General features: G+C 40.8%; 1 protein-coding gene and 1 pseudogene across 4 annotated transcripts in view; one reads left to right on the forward strand and one right to left on the reverse strand.

Annotated features, from left to right (window-relative positions):
• The window catches only part of PDE8B (phosphodiesterase 8B), a 283,401-nt gene that overhangs the window by 110,611 nt on the left and 150,540 nt on the right, over nt 1-22,250 (reverse strand). The window lies entirely within an intron of this gene.
• LOC102541663 (U6 snRNA-associated Sm-like protein LSm3 pseudogene) lies at nt 18,044-19,550 on the forward strand (annotated as a pseudogene).

Genomic DNA, 22,250 nt, shown 5'->3' on the forward strand with positions numbered 1-22,250 from the left:
CAGCCTCCACATACCCCACCCTGAGGCCGGGCATCCCTGCTCCAGACTGGGGACCCCTGGCTCACCCTGCCTCACCTTCCAGGCCCACCGTCCTCAGAACATCCAAAAGGCTTTCCTCCTCCTGTCTCTTCTCAGCCTCAGGCCCCAGTGGTCAGCTCTGCTCTCACACCAGTCTCCAGCCTCCACCTTGCTTTGACTCCAGCCACGCTCTACAGCCTCCTGGCAACTCTGCTGCCCTGGACCTGTCAGTGCCCAACAGGTGGTACCTATCCACCCCTTATCTTCCTGCTTCCAATTCTCTGACCTACAAGTTCTCAACATGGCTTTCATAATAGAAATAACTGAAGAACTTCTTAAATCTATCAATGCCTGGGACCTATTTCAAACCAAGAGAATCAGTATCTCTAAGGATGGGGCCCTGGCCATCAGCATTTTAATCTTTTCGGGTACAACTAGGGTTGAGAACCACTCATTTATTCGTCCAAGCAGACACGTCTATTGTCAACTTTAGACTCTGTTACACATTCATTTATTCAACAGGTATCAATGGAGCACTTACTGTGGGGAAGGCACCAAAACCCACCTGGACTCGGCCATCACACCTGAACCCCAGACACCCAGTTTTTTGCAGATACACCCTCCAAAAACACAAGATTACCACTTAGGCAAGAGGAAAATACAGTCCTTTGCATTTGATGAATTATTCCCCCCAAACAGTATCCCTAAATTAGAATCAAAATAAAAAAATTTTTATAGTCTTTTTTGGTTACATACACACACATTATATATGGAAGATTACTCATAGTCATGAGATGCTCACAGTGGGTAGATCTACTAAATTTGTTTTATGCTCTGCTGTTTGGAACATTAATTTGGCAGCATGAGGTTTTATCACATAAATACAAACATAAATATCTACTCATCAAAATATACAACCATAAAAGATTAATTACTTGACTTTAAAACTTCTGTTCACCAAAAGCAAAAAAACACTAATAAAATAGAAGAAAAGAGGTGGTAGCCTAGAAACGACATCAACATTACAAGAAACCAATGAGTATTAGTAACCGGAATGGAACAAAACCCTTAAAAACATCAGTAAAAAGACAACCAAAAAGAAAGCTGGTATATCCAGAAGGAACCCTACTCCAAAATGACACCTGCACCCCAGTGTTCATTGCAGCACTATTCACAACAGCCAAGACATGGAAACAGACTAAATGTCCATCAGCAGGTGACTGGATAAAGATGTGGTATATTTATACAATGGAATACTACTCAGCCATAAAAACAGACAACATGACGCCATTTGCAGCAACATGGATGTCCCTGGAGAATGCAATTCTAAGTGAAGTAAGCCAGAAAGAGAAAGAAAAATGCCATATGAGATGGCTCATATGTGGAATCTAAAATTAAAAAAAAACATAAATACAAAACAGAAACAGACTCATAGACATAGAATACAAACTTGTGGTTGCCAAGGGGGAGGGGGATGAGGACAGACTGGGATTTCAAAATGTAGAATAGATAAACAAGATTATACTGTATAGCACAGGGAAATATATACAAGATCTTATGGTAGCTCACAGAGAAAAAAATGTGACAATGAATATATGTATGTTTACATATAACTGAAAAATTGTGCTCTACACTGGAATTTGACACAACATTGTAAAATGATTATAATTCAATAAAAAATGTTAAAAAAAAAGCTGGGCAAAAGATTTGAAAAAAGAAATTCTCAGAAGAGAAAATACCAATATCAAGAGATGCTCAGTCTTCAGTAATCAGGAGAATAAAACTTTCCAATTACAATGAGTTGCTATGTCACAACCAGCTTTTCTTTGATCAGCAGGGTAGTAGAACCAGGAAGGCACAGACTATCTGGCATGGGCAAGGAGGAGACCCCCACGAAGTCATACACCATTGATGGAGGTGTGAATTGGTTCAGCCACACTGCAGAACACTGGGGATTTCTACTAAAGACAAAGAAATGTACGTCCTACAATCCACCTCCTATGTGGCTTGATCTCTAGCATACATGAGGAGGCACTTACAAGAATATCTGGAGCATATTTATAACCAAAATTTGAAAACAGCTTAATTTACAGTCCATGGTGGGAGGGTATAGCTCAAGTCGGGGGAGGGTATAGTTCAAGTGGTAGAGTGCATGCTTAGCATACACAAGGTCCTGGGTTCAATCCCCAGTACCTCCTCTAAAACTAAACAAGTAAACCTAATTACTTCCCCCCACCAAAAAATTAAAAAAAAAAAGGTATGTCCACAATCCATTATTGTATACTACTAGAACAATTAATGTATCGAGAAATATCCATACAATGGAATCTTATACCACAATGAAAATAAATCCACTAACGCTATGCATTCAGAATGGATGACTCAAACATCAAGCAAAATAAGCCTTAGAAGAATACATATGTTAGAAAACCACCTATGGTTTTAAAATGTTTAAAACAATACTGAATACAGTTTAGGAATATATTATAATAGTACAAAGAAATGCTTATAAGTTCCCAGTTGAGGGAGGTGGTCCTGCTGGTGAAGAAGGGGGTGTATTCAGGGAAGAAAATACCAGGGGCTTCGAGTATTGTTCATTATCCATTTTTTTTAAGCAGTGAATAGTGAGTACATAGATGTTTACAGAACTATATTTTCTGGTTGGTTGATATCTTAAATACCACAAAATAAATTTAAAATACAATTTTTTGGGAAAAGTCTATTTTGTATTTTGGGGTTAACATTCATTGAGCAGTAGTCACTATATAAATATTCTATATATGCTATTTTTTTCCTAGTAAAGCCTTTATTGGGTAACATAAGATGCTGTTTTTAAAATTCCTCAGAATATGGATAGAGTTTCCCTGAAACTTGGTAAAATGAAATCATAGGAAACGGGGCTGGGACTCAGGGGATCTTGTTCAAAATTGCTCTGTGCCTTGGTGAGAAGAGAGAACTGACAACCCACTCTCCACATGCACCATCCCATGTAACAGGCACAGCAGTCCCACTGCCTTAAAGCTAAAGAAGTTAAAGCTCCAGGGTTGCACTACTCATTCGAGGGCTGGAGTTGAGATGCAAGCCCAGACCTGCCTTACTGGGACGGAGTGTCATGCATTTATATATTCACTTACGTCTCACTTGTTCCAGAAAGGGTTTAAGACGGTAGGTATACAAAGAGGCTTTAAGTAAAAGCTGTAAAATACTTATAAACAAGGTGTGGAAGATCTGGTCGAGCACAGGGAAGATGAAGCAAGTGGGGAGATCAGTACACGTCACATCTGTCACAGCCAATGCAGTCAGTGCAGTGAAGGAGAGACGTGACCCGCAGGTGCCCCCAGGCGCTGGACCAGACACAGCAGTGCGCTTTGCAGCACCGCGCCTCATGATGCCCCCCACCCCGTGCCGTCCCCCAGTCCCCACTGTCACTGCTGGGGACAAGGCTGTTCTTTCTTAAGAAGTACTGCTACTATGTTCCGTGAGCCTCACTGGACGAGTGGAGAAGAGGATGATGAATCCCACGGTGCTTGGACAGAGGCCACCTTCTGGTTAGCACTGAAATGGTCATTAATGATAAACGCAGATGACATCCCCAAGGCCTTCAGATCCACACAGACAAGGTGGCCAGCAGAGTCTAATGGAGCAGCAGTCCTCCGCAGAAGTATCAGATGAAGGAGAAATTATCTAAATAACATAGTCGTTTCATCTACAGCCATCAGAAAAGAACTCAGCCTGCTGTCAACTATGTGTTAACAAAGGAAGAAAAAAAAAGATCTAGTACACAATCCATGAAATGGCGAGCATCCGAAGGAGGCTGGCACAAGGACGCCTCAGAGAGAATTAGCTGAGGGGGGAAACCCTCATGCACTATAGAATTATGATTATATCAAAAGGCTTTACATCTTAGGGGCCGTGCAAGACTCGCAGCGTCAAGCATTATTAACCTAACAATTCAGCCGCGGTGTCACCGGGCCGGGCATGTGTGTAAACATAACACCGTTTCCAGATTCCAAAGGTCAATCCCAGAGCCTGACTTGGAGAACAGAGGAATTTAAAGGCAACTGCAAAACGTGACATCCTTCAACTAACTTCCTTCCTTTTATTAGGGATATTACTGATAATAGAAACAGCCGGATGACTTCAAGCCTTTAAAATTACATTGTGCAACAGAGGACGAGCAAAGAACGTCGATCTCTGATTACTCAGGAGGCAATTATCCGGACTGTGGAAAAACCCAAGCACTTTTGATGCTGTTCCATCCTGCTATGCCTTCTCCTTAACATTACATGAATTTGAGAGAAAGTGGGGAGGATGATACTCAACTCAGCCAGTTCTGCTACATGGTCAGCAGTTCTGGTAAATAGATTTGATGGGCAAGGAAACAGAAACCATCTGCTGAAAAATGAGTTTTAGAGATTTCCTGTGGATTTCAATTATCCATGCTGCCGCTGTTCTCAGTATTACCATTGCTAAGCTCGGACTGCCTTAGAGAACCAGCAGCCCAATGTCTTCCCTGCTTGGCTCCGGGGGAATCTCACACTAGAGCCCCAGTGACCGTGAAGCGACTCTCAAGTTTCAGCCACATCTAGTACCACACCAGAATTCAACCACGCTCGCTTTCCTGACTCTGGCGTGGCAGGGCCACTCACACGGGGTGGACTGCCACCGTCAGACCCTGAGTCCACGGATTGCAGGGATGCCAGGGGTGAAGACTCCGTGTGGAGTGTTGACTCCCATTTAAAAGCTAATCCCATTTCAACAAATCCCATTTAAAAGTAAGAAACTGGTGAGAAGTCACCCACAAAATGCAAATGCCCACTTTTTTGAAAAGGAATTTTACTTCCCTGGCAAAAATGAACAGTCATTCGTAAAATGCACAGTGCACATCCTAAAGATGTAAAATCTAATGATCTACTGTATTGCACAATTCGAACCACAACATTTTTAGAAGCTTACCATCCAGACAGCTGCCCCTGAGACCAGCAGGCCGTACCCTGGAAGGCCCCGGGCCCTGCATCGCTCCCCGCCCCTCCACCGCTTATCTATCGAAGGCACTCATGGCGGGGGCTGGGGGGCAGGTCCTCACTGTGCTTGGCCCTCTGGGTCCACCGCAGCTTACATCAAAAGCCAAGATGCTCAATAAAAAAAAGTGAAAAAAAAAAGCTAAGGTGAATAAAAAAAAAAGAAAAAAAAAGCCAAACCAAGGTGGTAACACCAACACCCACAACCTTATTTCTTAAAAAAAAAAAAAAGGTATTTTTTTAAGATTCAGGGAGGAAGACAGGGGAGCACCGTGAGGGTGGAAACTCTACGGGCGTGTGGCTGAGCTGAGGAAGGGTGCCCAGGGCAGCGCCCGCCCTTCCCCCAGAAACCCAGAGAGTCAGAAAGAGGCAGAGAAAGAGAGAAAACTCTCAAGCCCAGCAAAAGATTAGGTAAGTTCCCAAAGGTCATTTTCTATTCAACCGAAATACATTTCCTTACTTTTTATCCTATCTTGGACCCTCGCACAGCTTCCTCTTCTCTTGGCTGGACAACAGGCTGAGTGACGTGCTCTCGTCTGACTGAGGAATGGAAGCAAAAGGCTCCCGTTTGCTCTTATTTGAAAGTTCTGCCCACGTGCTCCTTCTGATGAGCCTCAGGCTCTCACCTCTCCGTGCTCCTGTTAAATACCTTCACCTGAGAGCACAGCGCTCTGCAATCAATTCAACAACGGTGGTAAGCAGCAAGCCCGAGGTACTTGCAGGGTGCCATGGAAACTCAGGCGAGATGCACGTAGCTCCCCGTGGGAATCCAGGCAGACTCCTAGGAAATCACACCGGAGTTCAGTGATGGAGGCGGCGTGAGGCTGCGGCAGGTGAAGACCGGTGGAAGGGGCAATTCAGGCGTCAGAATACCACGAGGAACAGTAAAGGACAGAGTTGCTGTGGACGACCACAAGCAGTGTGGGTCTGTGGATGAGACAATGAGGCTGGAGAGGGAGGTAGGAGCCAGGTCACAGGTCACAGCCCTGTGTAGTGAGAAGCACAGGCTTGTGAGGAAGACAAAGGGGCAGCCCTGTTGGATGAGTATTTGGTTGGATCATTCTGGTTGAAGTGTGGAGAGATTAAGGAGGTCCAGACTGGAAGACCAGAAACCGGAAAGGAGCTGCTGCCATGATCCAGCCCAGTGGGTCTCAAAGTGTGGTCCCTGAACCAGCAGCAGCAGCACCCAGGACTTACTAGCAACGGAAAAGCTCAGGCCCACCCAAGACTTGCTGAGTCAGGAACTTGGGGGTGGGCCCAGCAAGTGTGAACTGACTGGCTCTCCAGGTGACTGTGATGTTTGCTAACGTTTGAGAACCACTGGGTAGACAAGAGGCGAGTGGTGCCTGTACTAGAAACAGAGGTGGGGTTAGAAGCGGATGAATTTGAGGCAGGTTTAGGTCATAAAATCAACTGAGATGTGTGGGCGAAGGAGGGGAAAGAGGGAAATTCAAGGATTTTGGTTTGAGGGACTAGGTGGAGCTGGCAAGATGTCAAGCAGGCTTGCAGGGGGATGATGAGTTATGTGCTGGATGTGTGGAGTTTGAGATGCCTCTGGGCCATCCAACTTGTCAGGCTGTGGGACAAATGAGAAGGAAGCTCAGGGAACACCACCACCAGCTCAGAGGAGAGGTGGTTAAAAACATGCCATCACTCAGCAGGAGACCAGAGGCAGAACTCTGGAGACACCAGTATCAGAGGGCCAAGGAGAGGCAGGGAGGCCTACAGAAGAACTAGAAAGAGGAAAAGAGAAGAAAAAGGGAAACAAGCTGGCTGTCCCTCCAGTACCTCCACAGGGCAGAGCAAAGTAGGTTTTGTCCTCCTGACTTAATATTAGGGTATCTCTTTACATAACTCACCAGCATCAATTAGAGAAAACCAATACATGCTTATCTCAAGAGATGCCAACGTGGCATTTTGATAAAATCCAACATTGATTTAAAAAGTTCCTTTACTGACAGCCTCCCTCTTCTCTCTTCCCAGGGGTCCTGACTCCTGTTTGGGGATCTATGTGGTTCTAAAGAAAACATGTCAATTTATACGCCTATGGCTAACTATTTGATTTCCCCGGCTGCAGTGACTGGTGAGAGGTAGTCAAGTGAGTTAGGCCGGTCCAATCAAAGTTTTATCTCAGGAATTTTGCTAGTAATGCTGAGAAAAGGCTGTTTCTCTCCCCCTCTCTTTCTCTAATTCTCTCCCTGGTTCTCAAAACGAACATTCCTTCAACAAATGTTGGCTGACAATCCACTATATTCTAGTCAACAGGAGGGGGCAAACATTGCTTACTACTATACAAGCTAATAGACAGTGCGATTTGGATTTGAACTCAGGCTCCCTGCCTTCAAAACCTGTGCTTTCACATATGACATCACATGCCAGACTACCTGAGTGTCGTCAAAGAAGACTGACATAAATGGAATGATATGCTACCTTCCCGGATGGGATGCCAGGATTTAAAAAGTGTCAGGTCTCCCCTAAATCAAATAATATGTTAATTTCTATAAATATCCGGGGAGAGCTTTTTTAATTTGTAAAATGATTCTCTAATCCACATGGAAGAATAACTGCCAGCACTTGGCTAACAAAATTATGAAAGAAGAGTTACTTTGCTCCGCCAGATGTAACAATAGATTTCAAAGATAAACACCAAAACGGTGTTTGTAAGTGTGGTCCTAGCAGAGTTTGATGAAATATAACAGAAAGCTTAGGAACATACACACAAACATGAACATATATGTGAATATATACACTTTTCAGTTCTTAGTTTTTTTGTTATCTTTCATTGATCCCTCTGTTAGTACCATGCTGTTCTAAAAGTATGACTTTAGTGAACAGTAAAAGTGTGATTTTATATTAGTGGGGAAGAAGTGAATAGATAATCCAATAATCTCAATAGTAATAGGATAAATGGTTAACATGTGAAAAAAATTAAGGTAGCTCCATGAATCATGATATATATCCAAATTACTTCCAGATGAATTAAAATTTTAAATGAAAAAAAATGAGAATGTTGAAAAAATATGTAATTGAACACATATCATTCAAGGGCCTAGAAGGCCCTGCTAAGAATAATATCAAAGACATAAACACTGAAGGAATAATTGTTAAATTTTTAATAATAAAAATAAATATATAAAAAGCATAATAAATATAAAAATACAAAACAAAGAAATAATATTAGTAATATATGATGGAAATGGAGTTAGCATCCTTACAAGAGTTTTTAAAAACTCTAATCAGACAATTAGAAAAAAGGCAGGCATCCCAATTTAAAAATGCAACAGTATGAAAAAATGCTCAATATCACTAATTATCAGAGAAATGCAAATCAAAACTACAATGAGGTATCACCTCACACCAGTCAGAACGGCCATCACTCAGAAGTCCACAAATGAGAAATGCTGGAGAGGCTGTGGACAAAAGGGAACCCTCCTACACTGCTGGTGGGAATGTAGTTTGGTGCAGCCACTGTGGAAAACAGTATGGAGATTCCTCAAAAGACTAGGAATAGACTTACCGTATGACTCAGAATCCCACTCCTGGGCATATATCCAGAAGGAACCCTACTTCAAAATGACACCTGCACCCCAATGTTCATAGCAGCGCTATTTACAATAGCCAAGACGTGGAAACAGCCTAAATGTCCATCAACAGATGACTGGATAAGGAAGTTGTGGTATATTTATACAATGGAATACTATTCAGCCATAAAAACAACAACATAACACCATTTGCAGGAACATGGATGTCCCTGGAGAATATCATTCTAAGTGAAGTAAGCCAGAAAGAGAAAGAAAAATACCATATGAAATCGCTCATATGTGGAATCTAAAAAAAAAAGAACATAAATACAAAACAGAAACAGACTCACAGACATACAAACTTGTGGGGAGGGTGTTGGGAAGGGATAGACTGGGAGTTCAAAATTTGTAGATACTGACAGACATATGTAGAATAGATAAACAAGATTATACTGTATAACACAAGGAAATACATACAAGATCTTGTGGTAGCTCACAGCGAAAAAGAAAATGTGACAATGAATATATGTATGTTCATGTATAACTGAAAAATTGTGCTCTACACTGGAATTTGACACATTGTAAAATGACTATAACTCAATTAAAAAAGTTTAAAAAATGCAACAGTAAAGGACAGGAAATTCACAAAACCAATGTACAAAAAGACAGGCTGTAAAAATTATGCAACAATGCTCAACCTGTCAATCCAAAAATGCAAATCAAAACTAAATTCCACTTTTGCTCATCAAATTCCAAAGATTTTACAACAATAATCCTCAGTTGCTGTTAAAGGTCTGAGGAAATCAGTATTTTCCTTGTTGGAGGGAGAGAAAAACTGTCCCAGTGACTCTGGATCCCGTAACAGACACCAAATGCCTTCCTGGGCCTGGGAAACTTAAGCGGTTAGAACCTTAAAATGTTTTGAGACTCTTTAAATTGCTGTGCCCTTTCTTCTGTTTATATATCTACTATAATACAGGCATACCTCATTTTATTGCACTTTGCTTTACTGTGCTTCACAGATACTGTGGGTTTTTTTTTGTTTTTGTGTTTTTTTTTTTTTTTTTTTTTTTTTACAAATTGAAGGTTTGTACCAATCTTACATTGTCAGATAATGGTTAGTATTTTTTTAAGCAATATTTTTGATTAAAGTATGTAACTTTTTTTAAGACATAATGCTGTTGCACACTTAGTAGACTACAGCAGAGTGCAAACGTAACTTCATTATGCACTGGGAAGCCAAAAAACCGGTGTGATTTGCTTTATTGCAATATTCACTTCATTGCAGTGGTCTGGAATCGAACCTACAACATCTCTGAGGTATGCCTGTATTTATCATGTAATAATTTTGTCGCCATAACCACAAACTGTTGGGGGCAAGAGGACCCTAGGACACAGATGCCAACTCTCTACAACTGTAGCCAGAGAACCAGTAAATGATCAGCTGTGACAGGATGCAGCCAAGCACCCAACACCCAAATCCATCTGCTCCAACCAAGACTCACAGATATTTGGTGAGTGGGTGTTTAATTTAATATATCATTAAAAAGCTAAAAAAACCCTTGGTAAATGAGAGATTACTCTGCTCTCTGGCACAAAACACAGGCTGCTGGAGAACTAAGTTGTCAATATTGCTATTTGGTTAAAGGGTTTTAATGTAACATCAAATCTGGAACTCCTTTTCCCCATGTGTCACTGGGGGTTAACAACACATGCCCCTTGGAGAGGGCAGATAGATGCTGGGTCTGTATTATTCATGGATGTATCTCCAGTGCTTGGCACAACAGGCAGCTGATAAATGATAGATATGATGATGATGATCACTCATTCATTCTTTTGGAAAATCCTTACTGAGTCCTGCAGTAAGCCAGAAGCTGAACAGGGGCCTTACATTTGTAATCTAACTTAATAAACTGGATCATCCCAACATAAGTTCTCTCTTTAGCTTGTATTAAAATGGAGTCCCAAAACATCTGACTTGCTCACATGAAAACACAAATGTCAACTTCTGGATTAGCTAACTTTACCACCCCCTCTCCCCCCAGTATCACAGGAAATCAAGTACTGCTCTACATCTTCACTTCACTATCAAATCGTCTCCTAGACTCTGACCTCGTGGTGAAGGATGATTTCCAACAATGTGGGAACTGGAAGGCTCCCAAGGGGTCCTCATCTTTAACCCTTTCATTTTACAGATTACCAGATAAGGCTTAAGAGGGTATGTGGCATGTTCAAGGTCGTACACAAGTAAGATGTCACAGTGGGATAAAGTTGAGGTCTCCAGGCGGCCAGGCCAATGATACTTCCACCCTGCCCCACTGTTTCTTCCTAGTAACCACCAACAGGCTTTCCCTTCTGAAACAGAGGCAGAAAACACCACTTCTTCAGCCCGTTCAAAGTAAAGATATTGGAATAGATGAATTTATGGGCACCTTCATTCACAGTTTCTAGCTCATGATTCTGCTTATAATTTAACATACAGACCTATAAATATCTACCATGTGCTTGAGAGAATGGCAGGTAAAACACAAAAGTTAAAAGCCCTTCTGAGCAATTCTGAAAGAGATTATGAATTATTTTTAAATAAAGAAGATAATCATGAGTTTAGAAATTTTCTCAAATGCCTCACTTTATCATTTTCCTCTACATCTTATTCTCCAGAGCCTTCTGCAGAATCTGACATAATATGCCCAGCCATAAAAGAAGGCAGATTAATTAAGCAGTCTCTGAAGCCACTCTACTAGAACATATGTCTTTTGGTGTGGACTTACGTATTAGCCAAAGACAAGATATAACTGGCAATGTAGAAATTGAGAGAAAAAAAGGAAAGCAATGAAGGAGGGAAGGGGAAAGCAAGTAATTCACTGCCCACAGATCTGTAGTCTAAGAAATGCTAAAATAATAATTTCAAGGTCAAGGAAATGACACTAGTAGAAACAACTATTACTGAGTGAATGGAGAATATCAGAAGTACTAAATATAAAAGTTTATTTTATCTGGGTTAATATAAAAGAATACATGTACAAGGTAAAATAATAAGGCTTTTCAAAGATAATATAGGAGACTATCTTCATGATGCTGAGGTAGGGAAAGATTTCTTGGACTACCTTAAGCTTCTATTTACCAAAAGATATATTTTTCATTTTCCAAACTGGGATGATTTTTAGAAAGAAAGGGAGCAAAATTAGTCATTACTCTGGAAGACTAGGCATCAACTGGGACAGTTAAGGCACAAATTGGGACAGTTAGGCGCAAATTGGAAATATGATGACACTACTTATCTATCATAAGTAAATACCCAACAGGAATGCACCTTTGTATGCATCAAAAGATATGTATAAGAATGTTCGTAGTAACATTTATAATAGTTGTAAATGGAAACATCCCAATGTCCATTAATAGAATAAACAGTGGTATAAGCATGCAATGGAATACTACACAGCAATGAAAATGTATTAAATACTGAAACACACAACATGGATTCATCTCTGAAATGTAATATTAAGCAGAAGAAGTCAGACACAAAATAACATATGCTTTATGATTTTACATATAAGGCTCAAAAACAGGCAACACTACTGTATGACTTTACAAGTCAAAATAGTAAGAGGGAATTATGATTGAGAGGGGTTTCTGGAGGTACTGCTTCTATTTCTTAACCTGTGTGATAGTTACAAATATGTCTACTTTGTGATAATTCATCAAATAGTATATTTATGATTTTCAAACTTTTCTGTTTGCATACTGTTTTTCAATTTAAAAGTTTATAAAAAAGAAACCTAGACCTAAATGTAAAAATGCAAAACTATAAAACTTCTGGAAGATAACAGAAGAGAGAATCTAGATAACTTTTTAGAAAGAATACCAAAGTCACAACACATAGAAGAAGTAACTGTTGCTATGCTGGGCTTCATTAAAATGGAAAACATCCATCTGCTCTGCAGAAGACAACATCAAGAGAATGAGAAGAAAAGCCACAGACTGAGAGAAAGTACTTTCAAAGGACACATCTGATAAAGGACTGTTATCCAAACCATACAAAGAACTCTTAAAACTCAACAATATGAAAAACAACCCAGTTAAAAAATGAGCAAAAGACATAAGCAGACATCTCACCAAAATAGATATAGAGATGGCAAATAAGCAGATGAAAAAATGCTCCACATTATATGCCATTATGGGATTTCAAGTTAAAACAATGACATACATACATCTATCAGAATGCTGAAAATACAAAATATGATCAATACCAAATGCTAGTGAGGATGTGGAACAACAGGAACTCTCATTTATTGCTGCTGAGAACACAAATGGTATAGTCATTCTGGAAGACAGTTTGGTGGTTACTTATAAAACTAATCAAACTTTTACCATACAATTCAGCAATCATGGTTTTTGGTATTTACACCTAAAGGAGTTGAAAACTTATGTCCACACAAAAACATGCGCCTGAATGTTTAGAGCAGCTTTATTTATAACTACCAAAACTTGGAAGCAACCAAGATGTTCTTCAGTAAGTAAGTGGATAAATAAACTGTGGTACATCTAGACAATGAAATACTACTCAGTGGTAAAAGGATATATAGTCTCAACCATGAACATACATGGAAGAACTTTAAATGCATATTACTAACTGAAAGAAGCCAATCTGAAAAGGCTACATACTATATGTTTGCAATTATATGACCTTACGGAGAAGATAAAACCATGGAGACAGTAAAAAGATCCATGGTTGCTAGGGGTTGGTGGGGGAGGATGAATACGCACAGAACTGAGGATTTTTAGGGCAATGAAACTATTCTGTATGATATTACAATGGTGGATTCGTGTCATGATACATTTGTCAAAACTCTACAATGTACAAGAGCAAGAGTGAACCCTAATGTTCACTCTTGAAGCTGGAGGAATAAACCTCGCAGACTTCAGACAATACTACAGAGCTACAGTAATCAAAACAGCATGGTACTGGGACAAAAACAGATATATACGGGATCAGTGGAACAGAGGCAGAAATGAACCCACAGACTTACAGTCAATTAATCTTTGACAAAGGAGGCAAGAATATATAATGGAGTAAAGGCAGTCTTTTCAGCAAATAGTGGTGGGAAAACTGGACAACGGCATGTAAATCAATGAAGTTAGAATACTCCCTTACACCATACACAAAAACAAACACAAAATGGCTTAAAGACCTAAACATAAGACAAGCACTATAAATCTCTTAGAAGAAAACATAGGCAAAACATTCTCTGACATAAATCTTAGCAATGTTCTCCTAGGGCAGTCTACCCAGGCAAAAGAAACAAAAGCAAAACTAAATAAGTGGGATCTAATTAAACGTATACGCTTTTTCACAGCAAAGGAAACCATAACCAAAACAAAACAACAACCTACAGAATGTGAGAAAATATTTGCAAAAGATGAGACTGACCAGGGCTTTATTTCCAGAATAAACAAACTGCTCACACAATCTAATAACAAAAAAACAAACAACCCAATCCAAAAAAGGGCAGAAGACCTAACCAAGCAATTCTCCAATAAATACATACAAATGGCCAATAGGCACATGAAAAAATGCTCAATATCACTAATTATCAGAGAAATGCAAATCAAAACTTCAATGAGGTATCACCTCACAACAGTCAGAATGAATGGCCATCACTAAAAAGTTCACCAATGAGAAATGCTGGAGAGGGTGTGGAGAAAAGGGAACCCTCCTACACTGCTGGTGGGAATGTAGTTTGGTACACCCATTTTGGAAAACAGTACAGAGATTCCTCAAAAAACTAAAAATAGACTTACCATATGATCCAGGAATCCCGCTCCTGGGCATATATCCAGGAGGAAACTTAAAAAGATACATGCACCCCACTGTTCATAGCAGCACTATTTACAATAGCCAAGATATGGAAACAACCTAAACGTCCATTGACAGATGACTGGATAAAGAAATTGTGGTATATTAATACAATAGAATATTACTCAGCCATAAAAAATAATAAAATAATGCCATTTGCAGTAACATGGATGGACCTGGAGACTGTCATTCTAACTGAAGTAAGCCAGAAAGAGAAGGAAAAATAACATATGAGATCGCTTACATGCAGAATCTTAACAAAAAAAGACAAATGAACTTATTTACACAACAGAAACAGACTCACAGAAATAGAAAACTTATGGTTACTGGTGGGGAAAGGGGGTGGGAAGGGATAAATTGGGAGTTTGAGATTTGCAGACACTAACTACTATATATAAAATAGATAAACAAGTTTATACTGTATAGCACAGGGAACTGTATTCAATATCTTATAGTAACCTGTAATGAAAAAGAATATGAAAAAAAATATATGTTCATGTATGACTGAAGCATTATGCTATACACCAGAAATTGACACATTGTAAACTGACTATACTTCAATAAAAAAATTTTTTTAAACTTAAAAAAGAAGAAAAAAGAGTGAACCCTAATGTAAACTGTGGACTTTGGGTGATAATGATGTGTCAATCTAGGTTCACCAACTGTAAAAAATGTACCCTCTGGTGGGACAGGGTGATAATGGGGAAGTCTGTGCACACGTAGGGATGGGGTGGGGTATATGGAAACTCTCTGACTTTCTATTCAGTTTTGTTGTAAATCTAAACTGCTCTAAAAAATAAGGTCTATTAAAAAATAAACCACTGCAGTGCTTACTTACATAATGTAAAAGACATGCAAAAAACTTGTATTCTCATCAATAATATATTTACACTTTTATTATTAAAATACATTTCAATTATGTGGAACTTATCAAACTCCTAGTCTGAGGGAATGAAGTGTTTATCTCTGACCCAGCTTGGACAGCTCTGGGGGAGTCACCTCCGCAAAGGAACCCGTAGCAAGCACTTTCTAAGGTCAGTGTCATAACACAACACTTTGCTTTTATGGTTCCATCAACTGGGGATTCAGAACAGGCTGAGCCTCAGCCTTCTGAGGAAGCCTGGCTCTCCTGCCACATCCGGCTACTGCCTCTGGCCACCAGGCAGAGGTTTTGATTTCTAACTTTCCTGAGTCAGCTGGACATTGCTCCATTAGGACTCAGAATTTGCTGTCAGGGAAGATGACTCACAGCTAACAGCCTTTCCTAAAACTCCAGCTGCAGCTCTACCAGCGAGTGTCACTGGCACTGCCTTCTGAATGGAAGCAGAAGGGCCCAGAGGGTCCCAGGGCCGCCAGGAGGGGCAGCTCCCAGGAGCACAGTGTGAGAACACCCTCCAGTACTCTCTCCCATCTGACTTCCAGCCAAGGATGCGTAATGACAGCACGACTGGACCAGCAGACAAATTCAAACCCAGCTGGCACTGGCTGACTGCCAGCTCTATTCCTGTCCAAGGGGCAGCACAGTGTGGGGGTGACACAGAGCCTGCCTAGAAGTGTCGGTACTCTTCACACAGTCAGTTGGTCACCTCGGGTCTGGAGCTCCGTGTGTTCTTCTGGGAGGGAGGGGAAGAGTCCTTCATGCTGTCCCTTCTTGGGAAGGTGCATCCCACAGGCCACAGGGGAAAGGAGAGAGGCTGGGATCACAGGGCCAGGCTGGGGCACTAGCCCTGCTGCATGGCTGGTGCTTGGGGGGACGAGACATGCTTGTGTCCCAAATCTCAGCGTCTGCCTCTGTCCCAGGGCAGTCTTGTGTGTGTGTGTGTGGGAGGGGTACTCCAACTCTGGAGCCAGACTGTCTAGGACTGCATATAGCTCTACTTGCCAAGGGACCTTGGGCAATTACCTAATCTCCTTAAGGTTCCATTTCTTCACCTCTAAGTTGGAAGCCACAGCACCTCTTGGGTTGTTGTGAGTATTAAATAGGCTACTCTACAAAGTCCTTAGCAGAGTGTCTAAAATGCAAATTAACCAATAATTATCAGCTGCCACACCAGTACCCCCAGATTCTGACCACCTCAGACTCTACAAATGAGTCCATCTGGCAGGTGGCAGCATGTATGTGTGTGTTGGGGGAGGCACTATACAACAAAAGCAAAAATTACAGTGGGTCAGATGACAATCAAATGAATCCCCAAATCTGGAGCTGGTGGCTGAATAACGTCCTCCAAAGAGATCCAGGTCCTAATCCCTGGAAACTGAAATTTACTTACACAGCAAAAGTAATCACCTCTTTGCAGAGGTGATTAAGTTAATGATCTAGAGACGGGGAGGTTATTCTGGATATCAGGGTGGGCCAGAAATGTAATCACAAATGTTTTTGTAAGAGGAAGATTTGACCACAGAAAAGGAAAAGGCAATGTGAGATTAATGTGGCCACAAGCTAAAGAATGCTGGCAGTCACAGAAGCCAAAAGAGGCAAGAATGAATTCTCCCCTAGACCCTCCAGAAAGTACCAGCTCTGCCAACAACGTGACTTTACTCCGCATGACTAATTTCAGACTTCCGGCTTCCAGGATTCTAAGAGAACAAAGTTCTGTTGTTTTAAGCCATCAAATCTGTAGTAATTTGTTACAGCAGCAGTAAGAAACTAATACGTTAGCTTGGAATCCTGCCATGACTGTACATCCAGCCAGCAGAATGGAGACCTGGGGGAAGAATGCTGGCAAGACCTTCTCAGGGCCACAGCCACATCAGTCAGGATGCAGGGCTGGGATCATGCATCAGGAAAAGCCAGAATGTGACCAGGAGCTGAGGCAGGGACCAAGTCTCAAGGGCAGAGCTATGATGGAGGACAGCAGGGGACTGGCTGTCTTCCACACCCAAGCATGCCACACACAGGCTGATGGCAGCAGGCACGAATCCAGACCTTGGCAGGAGGACCTGCACCTATACACGGCCAGCCTCAGTCAGGATGGGCTCCAGGCCTGCTTCTCAAAGTGCACTCTGGTACAGGCCTGGGAACTGTTATCCAACAGCAATGAGACAGGACAGAAACTGAGAATAAATGCTTATAAACTTAGAGCAAGTTGGCATCACCTGCACATTTTTGGAAATCTAATTTTTTTGCTGTTGAATCTTCTAATAAAATATTTCTGCTTGTGTTCTGTGTGCCTTTTAAAAAAGTCACTTTTCTAATAATCCATCCTGATTGTACTTTATGAGTGCTTGTTTGCAATAAATTGGGAAACACACACACTCACAACACTGGTCCTTTACCACCGATAGGGCTCCGACAACCACAGAGCAGGTGTCTGCAGGTGGCAGGGAGGAGGCCTCCGGATGCACAGGTGTGATCCAGACAGCTGTTCCAGGGGAGGGTTTGCATATGACGGCCTGAAACACAAAGGCCAGATGCCTAGAGGGCAACAAGAAGTGCAGGCTCCAAGAGCTCTCAGTTCTTCCGTCCCCTGCTTAACACCCATCACCTGCCCTGCCCCAGCCTTGGAAGGGTCCCATCAATCAGGTGATAAAGAGTAAACATAAGGTTCTCAAGGCCATGCATTTTCTCACCACGGCTTTCCTGCTTAATTAGGTGTTTCCAGTGTATCTGCACTTGCTTGGCGCACATGAACCCAGAGCTGGGGTGCGTGCTGGGCGGCAGGATGAAGTGCACCCAGTGGGAGACATTGCTACCCAGAACCCAGAAAGGGGAAAATGACTACTTGTGCTGTACAAGTCGTGCCCAGGCTGCTCAAGCTCGGTGCGGTAGGCTGTTCTGCATCCCTTTTCTCACTGGTGCCTCCAGATACGCCCATGAGACTAAGATTATCATTCTTGTTTTACCGAAAACCCAAAGCTGGCTCAGAGAGGGTTCCGGGTAATAAATCAAAGTAAGTCTTCAACTCCCACCTTCATCATTAACCATCTGGGCAACTTTGGAGTTATTGAACCTTTCTAGGCTTCAGTTTGCATATTTGTAAAATGTGGACAGTAATACCTTCACCACAGGGTTCTTATAATTAAGTAATTAAAGCAATGTCTGGAAAACACTTGACACTTAGCACCTAGCCCAAAGTTCCCAATAAATACTGACTTTAAAAAGCAGGGGTGGGGAGAGGGGAGCCACAGCTAAGGCGTGAAGAAGCTCTAAAGACAGAGATTAAAAGAACATAGCACTAAGAACATCCAGAAGGAAAAATACAGAATAAAATAAAAGTGACTGGCATGGGAATAGCAATTCTAGTTCATCATGTACTGCATTTTGTAAATGCAACAAAAAGAATTATCCTGTTTACAATCAAATCATCAAAGAATTGGAAATTTGGAATGAAACAAGTTTATTTTTTTTGGTGGTGTCTCCCCAAATCTAAACTCCCTCTTCTCATTTTTATTACAAACACACACACATAAGGGCTCCACATAATCAACACTTATTTAGTCCAATGTGATATTAAAATATAATTACGGATGGAACAAAAACAATTTAAGAAAGCAATTAAAATGATTTCACAAGCTACAGTATATTTGTTTTACGTCAGAAGTTTATAGAAATTAAAGCATGAAACTGAGCACTGTCACAGTCAGTAGTAACAGGAGCCACAAATTTCGTATCTTCATAGTACTTATTTCAGGTAGGTACATTTCATTCCCTGTATAAACAGGGCATTTTTTGAAGTACCAACTTAAACAGGTGTTAATTGGAAAGAGAAATTTAAATGATGATTGATTCAGAATTAATATGCCAAACAATCCACTCAAATATTTGAAAAGCTTCTCTCTCTTTAAAATAATATGGGAGAGTCGGGAAAGGGCACAGAGTTTGAAATACGGCAGATGATGCGGACCAGCAACAAATTACCAGCACTGCACAAGAGCCCCTGGACCTCACCAGGCTCAGCATGGATGAGCGAATCTATGAAAACGGGAAATGACAGAGAGCTTCAAGGCAGGTTACATGCTTACGATCAACATTTAAATATGACATTGGGAGATGAGGAAGGAACTGTGACAACTATAGAAACTGATGAAGAAACATATGAAGAGATACATAAATCAGCAAAAGGGAATATTCTGATGCTCTTGGTCTGGGGAGATGGGGTTGTGCTAGTTGACCCGTCATTGAGAGGTGGATAAAACAAAGAATTACCCTGTGTGGGAGATAGGAGACTTTGTACGATTGCCTATTTAAATGCAGAAGATGCTCAAAAGAGAAACCTGCAAAGATTCTGATATTAAGAAATGACCAAGAATTCTTCTGTTCCTGAAATAAGCTGATTTAGACAGAATTCACAAATTCTTAAGCTAAATGGCATTTTAATTTTTCTCCAACTCCTCTGATAAATGTGATTACCAAGATGCAGAACTTTTCCAGGAGTTGATTTGCTCTGTTGATTTTTTCAATTTCTGGGTTTTTTTTTTCTTTAAATTAAATTTGATGTTTCCTTTTTTGATTTTTAAAGCAAAAAATAAAATAAAATAACATGGAGTCTTGCCATGACCTCAAGGAGAAGTCTTTGAAGAGAACTGGACTCTTGATTTCCATTTCATGGGAACACAACAGATGAAAAGCTAAAATGGACAGTCCTGAGCAAGACCATCATTAAGGGCTAAAGGATATGTGATGACTTTGCCCGAAGTCAGCAAGGTCGGGTTCCTACTTACCAGAATCTCCCTGGAGCATGGAAGTGCAAGTCAACGGCCCAAGTTCTGAACAGAGGTCACAAGGGGATTTTATCTATAGAAGAGATGGTAAACTTGGGCCTTAATTCAGCCAACTGCATTTATGGATGAGGTAAAAATCAGAAGCCACAAAGCCCCAGTGATGGTCCCAGGCAATGGCAGCTGAGAGCTGTAGGCTGAGACAGACAGAAACGTACGAATGTTTGGTGCCTAAGCGACCAGCACTGGTGACCCCAACAGCCTCCAAATCATGGCTTTCCAGCCTTGGGCAGTGGTGGAGGTTCACCAGGCTGGCCCTGACTCAATAAGGACTAGAAACAAATGACGTGGAGGCTTGAGACAATCATTTAAGTAATTTGGGAAATTCATACCACAGTTACTATACTCATATTTTGAACTTCATTGTTTCACATAACTAATTCAGCCCAAAGGATAACATACACATGTACTTGCTTCAGTTCAGAGGATGACAGTATACATACTTACACATTTTATATCATTTTTAAGTACCCTTTGGTGTGTTCATAGGATAATAAGTACTTTTAACATTTCCAGTCTTTTTTGTGGTTAGATTTTTTGTTTCTTGTTAAGATACTGAAATGAAATTTGACATTTTATAAAATATCTTGGAAGCACTGTGCATTTGGGACACAAAGAATTGCAGTCCTCATAACAATTCTCACAACATGTCAAACCCAACGTTTACCGTGGGTGGGATTTTACAAGTTCACAAAGTAACTAAGGGAAATTGTGTAGCAATTAAAGCACTTAAAAGCAAATCCGTAGCTTTTTCTTGACAGTCGCTGGTAGTATTTCAGCTGAGTCAACATATTTCTATCTTATTCCCAGGCTTCACATACTGAAGAATATTGCCCCCCAACTGACCATAAGACCACCCTCCCAGCCTTTCCTACAATTTGCTGATAACCCAATGATGTTTGCATCCTTGTGGGAGAAACTCATAGACGTTCTCTTAAAAATTAAAGATAAGTTAACTCATGGGCCCAAAGTTACCTTAAGTTTAAAAAGGGCAAATGGCAGAAAAGTTAAAACAGAGTAATGGCCCAGTTTTTGTAAAAAAAATAAAATAAAATAAAGATTGTATGTAGAAATTAAACTGGATCTGTCACTGTAGGTAAGGAGCAAGTAAGAGTCACTATTCAGGAGGGACAAATTCCAAATTGCTAACAGTGGTCACCTCTAGGGTGGGGCGGCAGGAGTAGGTTATCAGGGAAAGAGACTTCATATATATGTATGAATGGGACAAAAGGACAAACAAGTATGGATATGCATACATATTTTTTTAACCTGGTGATAATATGGGTGACTTTTACTTTTCTTCTTACATTTCTCAGTATTTTCAAAAGATTTTGTTTTAAAAGTAGGCCAGTAGATTAAATTCCTGACCACATAATTTCATTTGGTTGTCAACAAAATCTCTCTCTCCCTCCGAAACATTTGCAAGGACTTTAAACGGTATCACAATCTACATGGCTTGCTGAGGTGAGGTATGCTCTTGGGCACTCAGGTCTATCAACTGTGAAAATCTTAAACTACTGATGTTTTCATAAAATATTTAAGGTGGAGATCTTCCGACTATAACATCTAAATACGTGTTACTTTTCCATCTATTATTTCTCAGTGAGAACTATGCCTTTTCTAATTATTTGATGAGGGTAATAATTAAGATATTTGATGAAATCAGGAGAGCAAATTAATCTTCTGAATATACAAATTAATTGGAAACCTAAATGTCCCAGAAATGTCAAGCTGTGATTTGTTTCTCCATGTGTCCAATACATGTAGCAGGGATCATGGCACAGCATGGCTGTATCACCAGGAAGACGACAACTGAAGCTCGTAGCTGCATCCCCAGTGCTGAGCATGGCACCTGGGACATGTTAAATACTCAATAAATACTTGTGGAATGAATAAATGAATGATCGGCAATATGTGAACATGTCCACGGCAAGGCAGAAGGAAGCAGTGGAAAGAGTGTGAGCTTTAGAAGCAGATGTTTGAGTTCTAGCCCTGCTACGTGCATAGTAGTGCATGACCTTGAGCAAAGTGATTAACTTCTTTGAACATCAGTTTCTTTACCTGTTAATGGGGATAACAATACCTCCCAACTTCCTCTGGTTTTTGTGAGGGTTG

The sequence above is a fragment of the Vicugna pacos genome, chromosome 3 (assembly GCF_048564905.1).
Source record: "Vicugna pacos chromosome 3, VicPac4, whole genome shotgun sequence".
NCBI classification, from domain to species: Eukaryota; Metazoa; Chordata; class Mammalia; order Artiodactyla; family Camelidae; genus Vicugna; species Vicugna pacos.